General features: G+C 38.3%; 1 pseudogene; it reads right to left on the bottom strand.

The window, feature by feature from the left end:
* The window catches only part of LOC116811092 (polyadenylate-binding protein 2-like), a 33,188-nt pseudogene that overhangs the window by 4,872 nt on the left and 16,140 nt on the right, over nucleotides 1-12,176 (bottom strand).

Raw genomic sequence — 12,176 nt, 5'->3', positions numbered from 1 at the left:
TATTTCAGTTTTCTCATCATTATAAAGAGGTTAGAAATACCTTACCTACACTGTGCCTGGCAGGTAGCAGATCCACAATAAATATCTTGTAAAACACAGAATCAACACTTATTTATTTTTTCTTCAACTTTTAAGTTCCAGGGTACATGTGCAGGATGTGTGGATTTGTTACATAGGTAAATGTGTGCCATGGTGGTGTGCTGCACAGATCAACCCATCACCTAGGTATTAAGGCCAGCGTCCATTAGCTATTCTTCCTGAATTCTTCCCCCCAACCCCCAAAACAGGCACCAGTGTGTGTTGTTCCCCTCATGTGTCCATGTGTTTTCATGGTTCAGCTCCCACTTATAAGTGAGAACATGCAGTGTTTGGTTTTCTGTTCCTGCATTGGTTAGCTGAGGATAATGGCTTCCAGCTCCATCAATGCCTCTGCAAAGGACATAATCTCATTCCTTTTTTTATGGCTGCATATAGAGAATCAATACTTATTTCATGGGGTGGATATTATGGCTTGAATGTTTTTGTCCCCTCTAACATTTATGTTGAAATTTAATCACCAATGCAAAGACACTGGGAGCTGTGCCCTTTGGGGGGTGATTGAGGGCTTTGTCCTTATGCATTAGGTTAGGTACCCTTATAAAAGGGCTTGATGGAGGGAGTTCATCCCCTTTTCTTGCTTGTCTGCCTTCTGCCATATGAGACCACAGCATTTCTCCGTTTCAGAGGATGCAGTGTCCAAGGTGCCATCTTGGAAGCAGAGACAGACTCTCACCAGACAATGAAGCTGTCTTTATAAATGAACCTGTCTCAATAAAGTTTGAGAACTACTGTCCTATGGTATCATAAGCTTCTACACCCAGGCAAGAGAAGAACAAAGAGAGAATGAGAAAGGTGCACCTGCTTTTTAAGTGCTGTGGCCAGGAAGTGACAAACATCACTTTTTTCATATTGCATTGGTAAAAACTGATTATATGCCACACCTCCTCACTTCTCAGCAAGAATTTTTATATTACAGAGATGTACTAATTAAATAATCATGCCCACTCATAATAAAATTGCAATTATGTTAAGAGAAACAAAGAAAGATACCAGTGCCCTTAGTGTATGAAAAGGAGGCTTGCTATGGACAGAGAAGTTAAAATGACCACTGAGCTAAGATTTGAGGCATTAGTAGAACTAGGCAAAGATAGGTAGGAAAAAACTCTCAAAACAAAAAGAGTAGCATGTGTAAAGGCCCTGAAATGCACTAGAGCATGGTTATTAAAAGAATCAAGATGATTTATGCAAAAGAGGATTGGAACAGTAAAGCATTGTGCAAATGCTGTCATTTTAAACAGTCATTATTATTTATTTTCATACTCTCCTCTGAAATCCTGCAACTAATTTCTCTGGGTTTAGCTGATCCAACTTTTTCCAACCTGGAAGGGAAAATGGGATAGGGTTATAGAAATTTGAAGGTACTGAAAAATGAGTCAGAAAAGAACCTGAGCTCTGTTTTCACATTAAATAAAAAACATGCACATTGAGTACTCACTGACATATTCTATTAGCCATCATTTTTGCAAACGTTGTTAAGCTTTGCCCCTTTGCTGCCAGTCAGCTAGAAAAGGTCTTGGTAATATCTTTAATTTATATACCTATCCATCTCTCTATATATACTTTTACTTACCTGGCTTGTGCCATTGTGACTTTGGTTTCACAGAAAAATCTAGAAAGATACCTACCTTTCCTAGACTGGAGAATATCAGAGAGCAGATCTCTTTGGACATGAAAGTTAGAAATGAATGAATATGTATCCTATGGAGTTTAACTTACAAGACTCATTTTGTGAAATCTTTTATATGAGCTTTCATGAATTACTGAGGCTAGGCAAATTCAAACCAATGCAACCCAAAATGCCCCTGTAGTCCTCCTATTGCCCCATTCTTTGGATACCCAAATTATAAAAAAAATTATATATATGTAATATACATATTAGATATAATAACATATATGTATATAATATACATATATACAAATATATAATATGAATACATATATAAATAAGTGTTTCTATTTATAAGTGTCTCGATTTCTCTGTCTCGGTCTCTATATGAAGACAGAGAGAATATATATATATATATTCTATTTTCCAAATAAAGAGATAGAAACGAAGACAGAGAAATATGTATATTTATATATATTTATTATTTATATAATATATTATAAATACATGCTTATAAATAATGTGTATGTTAATATGTTTATATATGTAACATGTATAGAGACAGAGACACTGATTTATATATGTATGTATATTATATATGTGTATATGTGAAATAAATATTTAACAAATATGAAATATTTATTTTATATTTCATAAATATATATTATATATAAAGAGAGAGAGACAGAAACAGAGAAATAGACACACACACATATATAATCAGAGATAGATACAGAGAAATAGAGACATAGAGAAAGATCTGTGGTTTCAGTCTGGATGAGGAAGTCAGAAATGTCTCTTAGATACCTTTTGCAGTATTCATCTACCACAGAGACATGGTATTTCTTCTATACCCACATGCTTTATAAATTCCCTTGCCATAGCCTCTGTACCCTTCTAGGGCAAGGAATGTGAACCATATGACTGACATAATCCTAGAGACCTGGATCTGAAATGGGAGAGAGATTGATAATCTTTTAGAAGATCAGTTAGATTAATATATAGCTTGGGACACTGAAATCCAGAAATAGGAAAGGGTGACGGCAGTAAGTCAACAGCAGGACATAGATTGAAATCTCAAGCCCTATCTCACCCCTCCACTCCTCACCCCTGATTGGTGCTCTTTCTAATATCTCCCACTGGATAACAATTAAACTTCTCCAGTGCCAAAGTGACTAGAGTTAGGGTTAGGGTTAAGTTTAGGGCTTTAAATGAGTGAAGAGGTTTGTGTGGCTAGAGCAGAGAGTGAGTTGAGTAGAAAAGTTTAGGTTACAGCAGCTTGTAGAGAACCAAACCAATGACTTCTGGCTTTATTCCGTAGCCTTCTGGAAAACATGGTGCATTTTTAAGTAAAATTGTGACATAGATTTGTTTATTCATTCATGTACTTGCTGCACTCCAAAAGATCTTTCAACTGACAAATTGTCTCTGCTTAAAATTGTTAACTAGCTCCCCATTAGCTTTAGATATAAGCTAAGCTTCTTAATGTGGCATCTGAGACTCCTATGGCTAGGTCCCATCCACCTTCCTCTCCAGCCTCATCTCCCATCTCTCCAAGCCTTGCACTCTAAGGTTTACTTATCCTGACTCATTATAATTTCCTGAGCATAGAGTGCTGTAAGAGACCTCCTTGCCTTTGCTTTTTCTGCTTCTTCTTTGGCATTTATTTCTCACTGTTTTCCCCCTAACTAACTACTTTTAACCCTACCTGGCGATCCCTTTTACAGGAAGTCTTCCCTGATGCCCCTAGATTGTGTTGGATGCTCCCCTTCAGTGCTTTCAAGGCATCCAATCTCATTTCTAGCCTATAATTAATCACATTATATTGAAAGCATCTGTTTACTTCTCTGGTCTCATAAACAGCCTTTGAGCTTCTGAAGGGCAGGGACTAGACTCAGTCCACTTTGTCCCCCCAGTTCTTAGTACTGGCTTGGCACAGAGTGATTGGCTCAGTAGGGCATGTTGAAATAGACTGAGAGTTGGCCAGTTTGAAGCCTTTGGTAGACATCTATGTTTCTATGCCTCTTTGAAATCAATTCAGGACTCTAATGCCACAGAGCCAAGGGCCTAAGTCAATATAGGACCTCAAGCCACGCCTCAGGGGCTTCTAAAATCAGATTATCTTAATAAATTCAACTGGTTACGGATAAGATAAGGCTGGCAGCTGAATTTTAACAGTATGCAGGCATCCAGGCACAGCTAAAAGCCAGGAGTTGAAGAAACACCTTCTCTCCTCCACTGTTTGCCCTGACACAAATGTTGAGGTGACCTGGTTTAGCCAGGCTTACAGCCCGCCCAAGTGGCTGATCAGGGAGGTAAGACTAGCCATAGGGTTGACTGGAGATGTTCCCAGTCCCAAATTTGTGTTGAGGCTAAAGTCCCAAGCCAACCACAAGCTGTCTTGCACTGCTGCAGCTCCCTGTTCTCAAAGTGCTGTTTCAAAGTGGGATGTTCTGAACAGGCCATAGTTACACCTGATGTGGAATTAGAAACATAGATTTGCCCCGACTCCCTTTCAGGGGAGATGGTGGAACTCCCTCAGAAACCCTGGGGAAAATAAACTCAGAACCAACTTCTTCCTTTCCCCACAACTTTTACTTCTAGCTAGTGCATTACAGCACCAGAATAACAGGATAGAAAATGGTAACAAAATCAGTTATCTGGCCCTAGAAACCAAATATATGTATAAAACTACTGTGATTTTTATTTTTCTCCCGTGTCTGTTTTTTTTTTTTTTTTCAGATTTCAGTCAAACAGGCTTCTATGTGCAAACAAAATCAAAATGCCAGCCCCCAGCAGGGTTATGAGAGCACTGCTAAGCATGTTCCTCATAATGGTATGTTTTCCTGCTAAGAATCATTTCCAGAGTAAGATGTGTGTATGACGGAGGGGTGGAGTTGGGTTGGGGGAGTATAATGAGGGCCAAAGAGATGAAATAGTCAATACCTTTCCTCTAAGGCAACCCAGGAATTCAGTATTGGAGCTGGGCAAAATCCCATCAGATGTTACAGTCTCTTTTTGGCTTTTGCTATTTCACCAAAAGAAAAGTACAGCCATCCAGATACCACGAATCTGTCAAAGATAACATTGTATGGTGGTGGCAGTTCTGGGAGGAGGCCCAGACCCCACAGTTTCTTGTTCTATCCATGTCTAGTGTTTTCTCTACCGACCAAGGATTTAATCTTCAAAGTATTTTTTTATAAATATTAACCAGTGAAGGCTCTGGCCCCATCATGTGGGCTGAGAGCAGCAGTCATGCACTGATCTAGTGAATACATGAGAAATGGCAAGAAGCCAAGATGGGTTGTTAACTTTGGCAAAGGCAATCTGGGACTTTGTCAGGAGAGGTCAATGAGGATCACAGAAATAGCGTCCTTTTGAAAAATGGATGAAAGGTCAAAGATCATTTCTCTATTTCTAGGCACTTGTGACCTAAACTAGTAAAGTCTCCTAATGGTTCTTTAGCATCATTAGGTGAATTTGTTTTTCTCCCTGCAGCATTCCACAATGTAATCAGCACATAAGGGACTATAGTAGAATAAGCATTAAACTCATTAGGTTTTCAGTAAAGGGACAGTTTGCATTTGAGAATCACCAATGTGTTCTTGTCTCTGTTTAAGCAGGGAGTAGGGATGGCTTTGTAGGCAAGTGACCTGTGGTGTCGCACAAAGCCCCACGATTAGTTTCATGATCCATTATCCCCATCATGAAATTTTAATAATTTTATATTAGAGGTCTCACATTTTCATTTGAACTGCACCCCTTGGCAATTTAAATAGCCAGTCCTAGCCACTTTACCTCCTCTCTGACCCTTCTCATCTCTGTGTTACTGAAAATGTACACTGTCTATCCTGAGCCCCATCAAGCATGGGAAACACAAGAAGAAGTATTATGAAATTTTAAAGGCATGTCTGAGACCTTGCAAATCTGAAACTCTTCTCTCAGATCGTGTGCTGCAGTGAGAACAGGTGTTGGTGATTTCAGTTTAGATACAGCTTAGGGAAGTTATGGCCAGATATGAGGATCTGTGAAAAGCCAAACTACCCCAGTGCCTCATATTTAATCTCTAGTCATTCCCATTTTGAACTACTCAGGGTACACATTGAAACAAGGAGAAGTACTTAAGTGCCAAGCTTCCAGGTCCTGGCAGCACTGTGAAAAGCAAACGCGACTTTTTCCCCTTTGTGCTTTCATTAGTGGGAAAGGTTCTAGAAACTGGTGCTGGCAGAGATTTGGAGTGGTGCAGGAGGCAGAGCCCAATCCATCTCACTCTTTCACAGCTGTCTTGGCTCCTGACAGCTGCAAAATTTGTTTTGGGGAAGTATGCAGCTCTGACTCCAAACAAGCCTCAGAAGAAAGAGGACCCCGGGAAGCCAATTGCATAGTGTTTAGTTCCTGACCATAAGCCTTCTTGATGGCCAATAATTCTTCATCAGAGGATGCTCATTCTAAACATGACGATTAAACTGGTGCTACTTGGCTCGTTCCCTGGGGTAACAAAATAGCAGCATGAGGGTCTAAGGGCACGACATTATTAACTGCTGTGGAGGTTTGAAAACATTATTCCCTTGGAGTGGACAATAGAGGCTTTAGTCTATGCACGAGAGAAGGGGAAGAGAGTCAGCCTCCTAAAGCCTTTCACAGCTTTCATTTTTAAAAATTAGCCTTAACTTACAGTTTTTATATTTACACACTTGTCCTAGATAAATGTGAGAGTCTTTTCTGGCTATGCAATGCTGATTACTAGCTGTAGAAAATGATGATCCTGAGAAAGCTTAGCCCAGCTCCATAAGTCCCTGAATCCACACCGAAGTCTTTCTATTTGGGTTCCAAGCCATATTTCCAACATGTTAGGAGATCTAGTGTGTGTTTGGTGCTTTGGGATCATCTTGACAAAGTTATATTGAAGAGAGAAACCTTATAGCTGTTGATCTTCCAGATAGAGTGAAAGGAAGAAATAGAAGACCAGACTTGTGTCTAGTGTCTTCTGCATAGTAACTATGTGACCATTCACCTCTCAGAACCTCAACTTTATTATCTGTCAAATGGGAATGTTGATCCTTGTTCTACCTGCCATGTTGTCAAAGGCATTTGAACCAGAGCAACTTCATCTTGAATAGAGGCTAGGTAAAATAAGGCTGAGACCTACTGGGCTGCATTCCCAATCAGTTAGGCATCCTAAGTCACAGGATGAGATAGGAGGTCAGCACAAGATACAGGTCATAAAGACCTTGCTGATAAAGCAGATTGCAGTAAAGAAGTTGGCTAAAACCCACCAAAACCAGGATGGCAATGAGAGTAACCTTTGGTCATCCTCACTGCTACACTCCCACCAGCACCATGACATTTTACAAATGCCATGGCAACATCAGGAAGTTACCCTATATGGTCTAAAAAGGTGAGATATGAATAATCCACCCCTTGTTTAGCATATCATCAAGAAATAACCATAAAAATGGGCAACCAGCAGGCCTCGCGGCTGCTCCACCTATGGAGTAGCCATTCTCTTATTCCTTTATCTTCTTGATAAACTTGCTTTCACTTTACTCTATGGATTTGCCCCTAATTCTTTCTTGCCCAAGATCCAAGAACCCTGTCTTGGGGTCTGTATTGGGACCTCTTTCGGGTAACAATAGCAGTTGTTGTGTTGAGCAAATAAGATCATTAGTTTTTTTCAATAAATATTTATACTTAAATGTACAAGATGCTAACTTAAACATAAAGGGACTGAGGCTAAAGAACTGTACAAGGAAAGAGCTGTGAAGTATCACAGGAGGACGAGCTTGCTGTCAGCTGAAAGAATCATGGAAGGTTTCATGGAGCTGGAACCTATGAGATGACATTCGGACATTGAAGAGTGAGCAGATTTTCTCAGGAGAAGATGGGTACAGGTCGGGATTGTGGCATGAGCAGGTGTAGCATCAGCAAAGATAAAGGCTTCAGGACAGCACAGCTTGTGTGTGAGTGTGTGTGTTTGTGTGCATGTATGTGTGTGAGAGAGAGAGAGAAAGAGAAAGAGAAAGAGGAAAAAAGTGAAATGGAGACAGAGTGAGAAGTTCACATAGAATGGAACACAAAGTGAAGGGTCAGACTTGTTCAAAGCCCCAAAACAAACGTGTCAGATACTCTGTAAATGCCTTTTTATTTTGCCTGGATCCCTGGCTTTAGAGAAAACAGGAAGCAGTAGTAATCTTGTATCATCCCATAATTCCTATTGTCATCAGGCCTTGTCTGTTTCACTCAGGCCTAGTAGAAAAAACGGCTTGGGAACCACCTGTTCCTGGCTACTATACTCAAAAGGAGGCAAGAAGCCAGGTTGAGTACTAAGATCTGTAGTTCATTAACATCAAGTAAAAAATGAACATTCACTTGATATATTGGTGGGTCTCAGAGAGCCACTGGTTTTCTTTTGGCACACTTAGGCCAAAGGTCACCATTTGACATTCTCTACAAATACACTCTGCAGTTAGTCTCAACTCTACCTCTAATTCATTGTGAGATTTTGCACAGGATACTTTGCCTTTATGAGTCTCTGGTTCTCATCTGGAAAACTTTTGCTAAAGTTAGAGAATGGTTAAACAGGGAATCCCATTAGCATTTAAATGTAAAGAATCTGTCAGTATATAAGAATGTGTATATAATTTTGTATTTGGAAACTTTGCTGAATTCTTTTATCAGTTCTAGGAGCTTTTTGGAGGAGTCTTTTGGGTTTTCTAGGTATACAATCATGTCATCAGCAAACAGCAGCAGTTTGACTTCCTCTTTACAGATTTGGATGCCCTTTATTTCCTTCTCTTGTCTTGATTGCTCTGGCTAGGACTTCCAGTACTATGTTGAACAGAAATGGAGTGGGCATCCTTATCTTGTTCTCAGAGGGAATGCTTTCAACTTTTCCCTATTCGGTATTATGTTGGCTGTAGGATTGTCATAGATGGCTTATATTTCATTGAGGTATGCCTCTTGTATGCCGGTTTTGCTAGGAGTTTTAATCATAAAGGGATGCTGGATTTTGTCAAATGCTTTTTCTGCATCTTTTGAGATGATCATGTGATTTTTGTTTTTAATTCTGTTACATGGTATATCACATGTATTGACTTGTGTATGTTAAACCATCCCTGCTTCCTTGGTATGAAACCCACTTGATCATGATGAATTATCTTTTTGATACGTTGCTGGATTCTGTTAGCTGGCATTTCTTTTGTATTTTTTTGTTTCAATTTCATTTAGTTCTGCTCTGATCTTGGTTATTTCCTTTCTTCTGCTGGGTTTGAGTTTGGTTTGTTCTTGTTTCTCTAATTCTTTTAGGTGTGACCTTAGATTGTCTGTTTGTGCTCTTTCAAACATTTTGATATAGGCATTTAGGGTTATGAGGTTTCCTCTTAGCACTGCCTTTGCTCTGTCCCAGAGGTTTTGATAGGTTGTGTCACTATTGTCATTCAGCTCAAATAATTTTTTAATTTTCATCTTGATTTCATTGTTGACCTGGTGGTCATTCAGGTGTAGGTTATTTAATTTCCATGTATGTGCATAGTTTTGAAATTTCTTTTTGGAGTGGATTTCCAGTTTTATTCCACTATCAGTAGCTATCCTATACAACAATAGCGACCAAACTGAGAATTAAATCAGTAACTCAACTCCTGTTACAATTGCTGCAAAAAATAATACAATACAATGCAATGCAATGCAATGCAATGCAATGCAATACAATACAATACAATACAATACAATACAATACAATACAATACAATACAATACAATACAGTACAATACAGTATAATACAATACTTAGGAATATACCTAACTAAGGAGGTGAAAGACCTCTACAAGGAAAACTACAAAACACTGCTGAAAATAATCACAGACAATACAAATAAATGAAAACACATCCCATGCTCATGGATGGGTAGAATCAATATTGTGAAAATGAAAATGACCATACTGCCAAAAGCAATCTACAAATTCAAAGCAATTCTCATCAAAATGCCATAATAATTCCTCACAGAACTAGAAAAAACAATCCTAAAAGTCATATGGAACCAAAAAAGAGGCAACATAGCCAAAGAAAGGCTAAGTAAAAGAAAAAATCTGGAGGCATCACATTACCTATTTCAAACTATACTATAAAGCCATAGTAACCAAAACAGTGTGGTACTGGTATAAAAATCGACACAGAGACCGATGGAACAGAATAGAGAACCCAGAAATAAACCCAAACAGTTATAGCCAACTGATCTTCGACAAAGCAAACACAGACATAAAGTGGGGAAAGGACACCCTACTCAACAAATGGTGCTGGGATAATTGGAAAGCCACACGTAGGAAAAGGAAACTGGATCCTCATCTTTCACCTTACACAAAAATCAACACAAGATGGATCAAGGACTTAAATCTAAGACCTGAAACTATGAAAATTCTAGAATATAATATCAGAAAAACCCTTCTAGACATTGGCTTAGGCAAGGATTTCATGACCAAGAACCCAAAACAAATGCATTAAAAACAAAGATAAATAGCTGAGACTTAATTAAACTAAAGAGCTTTTGCACAGCAAAAGGAACAGTCAGCAAAGTAAACAGAAAACCCACAGAGTGGGAGAAAATCTTCACAATCAGTACATCTGACAAAGGACTAACATCCAGAAAGTCCAATGAACTCAGACAAATTAGCAAGAAAAATAAACAATCACATTGAAAATTTGGCTAAGGACATAAATAGACAATTCTCAAAAGAAGATATACAAATAGCCAACAAAAATATGAAAAAATGCTCAACATCACTAAGGATCAGGGAAATGTAAATCAAAAATGCAATGCGATAGATACCATCTTACTCCTGCAAGAATGGCCATAATCAAAAAATCAATAAATAACAGATATTGGCATGGATACAGTGAACAAAAACACTTCTACACTGCTGGTGGGAATGTAAACTAGTAGAAAATAGTGTGGAGATTCTTCAGAGAACTAAAAGTAGAACATCATTTGATCCAGCAATCCCACTACTGGGTATATACCCAGAGGAAAATAAGTTATAATTTGAAAAAGATACTTGCTCATGCATAATTATAGCAGCACAATTTACAATTGCAAAAATGTGGAACCAATCCAAATGCCAGTCAATCAATGAGTGGATAAAGCCTTTTTATGACTGAGTAGCATTCCATTATATTTATATTTATAATGGAATAGTACTCAGCCATATAAAGGAATGAATTAATGGCATTTGCAGCAACATGGATGGGATTGGAGACTATTATTCTAAGTAACTCAGGAATGGAAAACCAAACATCATATGTTCTCATTCATAAATGGGAATTAAGCTATGAAGATGCAATTGGATAAGAATGACACAATGAACGTTGGGGACTCAGGGGCAAAGGGTGGGAAGGGGGTGAATGATAAAAGATTACAGTTGGGTTTCATTGTATAATACTCAGGAGATGGGTGCACCAAAATCTCACAAATCACCACTAAAGAACTTACTTATGTAACCAAATATAACATTCCCCAAAAACCTATGGAAATGAAAAATGAAAAGACAAAAACAAAACAAGAATGTGTATATAAAAAGAGTTGAGGCAATATTGGTAGAAAAATGGAATTCAATTATTTTACTGACTATTGGGTTTTGAGTAAGTCCCTTCCTCTCTCTGAACCTCTTTATTTCCATTTTAACATTTGAGTGGGGCATTGGTGTTTTGTATGTTTGTTGGCCACATAAATGTCTTCTTTCAAGAAGTGTCTGTTCGTACCCTTTGCCCACTTTTTGATGGGGTTGTTTTTTGTTCTTGTAAATTTAATTTTATTGTATGTTATGGATATTAGACTTTGTCAGATGGATAGATTACAAAAATATTTTCCCGTTCTGTAGGTTTCCTGTTCACACTGATGAAAATTTCTTTTGCTGTGCAGAAGGTCTTTAGTTTAATTAGATCCCATTTGTCAATTTTGGCTTTCGTTGCCATTGCTTTTGGTGTTTTAGTCATGAAGTCCTTGCCCATGCCTATGTCCTGAATGGTATTGCCTAGGTTTTCTTCTAGGGTTTTTATGATTTTAGGTCTAACATTTAAGTCTTTAATCTATCTTGAATTAATTTTTGTATAAGGTGTAAGGAAGGGGTCCAGTTTCAGTTTTCTGCATATGGCTAGCCAGTTTTCTCAACACCATTTATTAAACAGGGAATCCTTTCCCCATTGCTTGCTTTTGTCAGATTTGTCAAAATCAGGTGGTTGTAGATGTGTGGTGTTATTTCTGAGGCCTCTGTTCTGTTCCATTTGTCTACATACCTGATTTGCTACAAGTACCATGATGTTTTGGTTACCGTAGCCTTGCAGTATAGTTTGAAATCAGGTCACATGATGCCTCCAGCTTTGTTCTTTTTGCTTAGGATTGTCATGGCTATACAGGCTCTTTTTTGGTTCCATATGAAATTTAAAGTAGCTTTTTTTTTCTAATTCTGTAAGAAAGTCAAT

This window comes from Hylobates moloch, unplaced genomic scaffold, assembly GCF_009828535.3.
Source record: "Hylobates moloch isolate HMO894 unplaced genomic scaffold, HMol_V3 SCAFFOLD_7, whole genome shotgun sequence".
In the NCBI taxonomy this organism is placed as follows: Eukaryota; Metazoa; Chordata; class Mammalia; order Primates; family Hylobatidae; genus Hylobates; species Hylobates moloch.
This window is presented reverse-complemented; position numbering and strand designations above follow the sequence as displayed.